Source organism: Pan paniscus, chromosome 5 (genome assembly GCF_029289425.2).
Source record: "Pan paniscus chromosome 5, NHGRI_mPanPan1-v2.0_pri, whole genome shotgun sequence".
NCBI lineage: Eukaryota > Metazoa > Chordata > Mammalia > Primates > Hominidae > Pan > Pan paniscus.
In genome coordinates this window covers 69,068,720-69,072,780 of record NC_073254.2, presented here as the reverse complement: position 1 = coordinate 69,072,780, position 4,061 = coordinate 69,068,720, and the positions used below count along the sequence as shown (strand labels likewise).

The following is a 4,061-nucleotide window of genomic DNA, read 5'->3' as shown; positions in this document are numbered from 1 at the left end:
CATTTCCAACAGCTTTTTTCATAGTTGCTAAAACATGGAAGCAACCAAGATATCTTTCAGTAGATTAAAGGATAAGTAAATTGTGGCCCATAAAGACAATGGAATGTGATTCAACACTGAAAGAAAATGAGTTATCAAGCCATGAAAAGGCATGAAAGAAATGAATGCATACTGCTAAGTAAAAGAAGCCAATAGGAAAAGGCTACATACTCTATGATTCCAACTATGTGACATTTTGGAAAAGGCAAGACTACAAAGATAGTAAAAAGATTAGTGGTTGCCAGTGGCTAGGCGGGTGGAAGGAATGAATAGGTGGAACACAGAACATTTTTAGGGCAGTGAAATTACTCTGTATAATATTATAATGGTGAATTCCTCTCCTTATACATTTTCCCAAACCCATAGAATGTACAACACTGAGTTAACCCTAATTAATATAAATTATGGTTTGGTAACAAAGATGTGTCAGTGTAGGTTTATCAGTTGTAATAAATGTGCCACTCTGATGGGGGATGTTGATGCTGTAATGGAAAAGACTGCTTATGTGTCAAGGCAGGGGTTATACAGAAAATTTCTGTAACTTCTGCTCAATTTTGCTGTAAACCTAAAACTACTCTAAAGATAAAATCAATTTTTAAAAAGCGGGCTGGGTAAGGTGGCTCATGTCTGCAATCCCAGCACTTTGGGAAGCCAGGCAAAAGGAATGCATCAGTCCACCTGTTGCAGTCCTAGTTACTCAGGAGGCTGGGGCAGGAGGATTTCTTAAATCCAGGAGTTTGAGGTTACAGTGAGCTATGATAGCACCACTGACTCCAGCCTGGGCAACAGAACAAAATCCTCTCTCTAAAAATAATAATGAAAACTAATGATTTTTAAAAGGAGATATTCTTGCTTAAATAATGGACTTAAAATAATTTGTTTATGTTTACATTATTTAGAGGATTCTATTTCAAGCTTTATCCATAGAGTAATTAGGATTTTCTCAAAAATCTGTATTTTCTAATTATTGTAGTTAATAAAAAATAGAGAAATACTGGCATCATGAGAAATATACAAATCTATGATACCACCAACCACCTATTAACCAAGGTTATTCTATTCTTAACTGAATCAACCTATACCTCTGCTATTTGGCAGATTGGTAGAAAGAGATGATACCCAAAAAGGCTTATTTTATACAATATGTAAATTCAAATGTATAAAATATATTGATGCCACAAATAAAATTAAAAAGTGTGCATTAAATAAGACTTCCTCACTTTTCATTTGGCATGCCACTTAAAATTCTGGTATCTCCATGGAACACTCCACTAGGTATTACTGATATTGTAAAAACAAAACATACCCAAAGTCTGGCTTCTGCAGAGGTTTCCCTGATGCCAAGATACGCATTTTTGACCTGGGACAGAAGAAAGCAAAAATGGATGAGTTTCCACTCTGAGGCCACATGGTGTCAGATGAATATGAGCAGTTCTTCTCTGAAGCCCTGGAGGATGCCCACATTTGGGCCAACAGATACATGATAAAAACTTGCAGCAAAATAGGCTTTCATATCCAAGTGTGGTTCCACCCCTTCCAAGTCATGCAGAACAGTAAGATGTTGTCCTGTGCTAGAGCTGACAGGCTCCAGATGGGTATGGAAGATGCCTTTGGAAAGCCTCAGGGCACTGTGGCCAGGGTTCACATGAGCCAATTCACATGTCCATTCACTCCAAACTGCAGAACAAGGAGCATGTGACTGAGGCCTTATACAGGGCCAAGTTCAAGTTGCCTCACCAGCAGATGATTCACATCTCAAAGAAGTAGGGCTTTACCAAGTTCAAGTCAGATGAATTTGAAGGCATGGTGGCTGAGAAGCAGCTCATCCCAGATGGCTGTAGGGTCAAATGTAATTGTGGATTTTGCCATTAAAAGTAATTTCTTTTGCACCGCCCTAATACATCCTCAACTGTGGCCACCTGGACCAGTGGCAGATGCTACATTCATGAGACTTTCCACTGTGCCCCCTCCTCTTTCTGCCCACCAATAAATCCTACTTCCTATAAATAAATAGTAAGTAAGACTTAAATTTAAGCAAATACAGACCTACCATTTAATAGCCTCATGAAGCTGGGCTTGTGATTTCTTTAAATCTAAAAGTCTCCAGACTTTTAGATAAGGGTGAACTAACACCTATCCCATAAATGTCCTATGCTAGTGTTTTATGCTAGAGTGCCTGGGACAAATGAAAAGCCAAAACCCTATTATACATGTTAATATTGAGCCCAAAGGTAAATCAACAGCAGAAACAGAATCAAGCAAAGCAGCTGGGATAGATAACTGTAAGAATTTCAGAAAGAGTAAGCAGGAACTTTACTCTTAAGCCTTGGCTGGAAAAAGAAGTATTCTCATTACTCTTAAAGAGTTGACTTTATACAATGAGTAGCATATTAGTAAGAAAAATGCCTATGGGTGTTAAGAATGTTTATAAGTCTATTAATTTCAGAACTAACACTTTCTGAATTCTTCAAGGTGAAATCAGTTTTTATTCTTCCTGGCATTGATCCGTCTCCACAACTCACTCTAAAAAAAATCAATGGCAGTTTCTCGCTGGGCTCTGTTTGGAAGGAACTGGAAGCAAGTCAAACAGCTTTGGAGTTTATTTTTGTTAAAGGGTGGGCACAATAGAGGATGTCCTCGACATCTGCAGCATCTGTGATGAATTATTCATTCCTGATTATTCTGAGCAGACAGACTTGTTTGCAGCAATATGTCACACATATTACAAAAGTTAGAATGCAAATGAAGGGGGTCAATCTTATTTTTAGAACCATAAAAATCTCTTAATGTTTAGAAATATTGCCTTTGATGTTAATGATAAGAAATCTTTTAAATCAATTTTTGGCTTCTAATAATACCTTACTCTTGTGTTTATATTTATATTTTATTTATCAACATTTTAGTGGTTGGATCATATAACAATCTTATTTTTATGGGTATTCTGGAGGATAAATCTTAAATATGACATCTCATTACTAATTTAACTTGAATTGACTTAACTGTTTTCAATAATGGGTTGAATATAGCAATATAATCAAAAGCCATTTTTAAATTAGTTTGAATACATGTGAATCACAATTGAGAAACATGGTAAAAAGAAAATTCCATTTTTTTCTTAAGAATAAAATATGAATTTAGTCTTAGTGTGTGCTGTTTTGTTTTGCAGGTTATTATAAATAAAATAATATTCAAGAGCTATCTTTTCATTTAACTAAAATGTATGTAATTGCTGATAAATGTAGTGCTCAAATATTCCTTATTTACAGTATAGGTAGCCGCTATTGAAGCCATATGTATCATTTGCTAAAAAAAAAACCACTTCATATTTTATCTATACCAGACCCTCACCAAACTCTTCAATATCTCCACCATTGTCATCAGCAATCAAGAGTGAGCATACTTGTTTGGTCATGGATTTGCTACCTTGATAATATTTATAAGATTTTATTGTCAGCCTGCTTCAGTGAACTGATGAATAACTGTTTTAGTATTTCTGTGGAAAAACATTGTCTCTGCACCTACAATAGATAGACCTCAAAGAACTTGTTAGTTGAAATGTTGGTTGGTACTGTCAAAGTTATCATTTCTAAATTGGTTTTCTATTATATTCCTTTTCAATACCCACTTTTATATGCCCGCTTTACAGTTATTTGAAAAATTCTTATAATTAACATGGAGAAAACTTTAAAATGATATGACACACCACTTTGGAGAACTCTATACTTATTTTGCCATATTTCCTTTTAAGAATATTCCTGTCTATATTCATGTCTTTCATATATACAGTTTTTTTAAGGAGCCACTGAATCATATTATTTTTAAGCTGAATTTTTTACTATAATATCTTAAGTATCTTTGCATTTTATTAAATATTATACCACAACAAAATTTTAATGACTACATAGTATGAACTGTATGAATGCACCATGGTTTCTTCTTTATTTTCTAATTTGTCCTGTATTAGAAATTTAGGCTGCTTTCCAATATTTAGCTTTAGAAGCAATTTTGTGATGAACACCATT

The 4,061-nt window shown here is 34.7% G+C and overlaps 1 pseudogene; it reads left to right on the top strand.

Moving 5' to 3' along the window:
- The first annotated feature begins 1,330 nt into the window (after positions 1–1,330).
- Positions 1,331–1,988, top strand: LOC100972675 (large ribosomal subunit protein uL16-like; annotated as a pseudogene).
- The last annotated feature ends 2,073 nt before the right edge of the window (positions 1,989–4,061 follow it).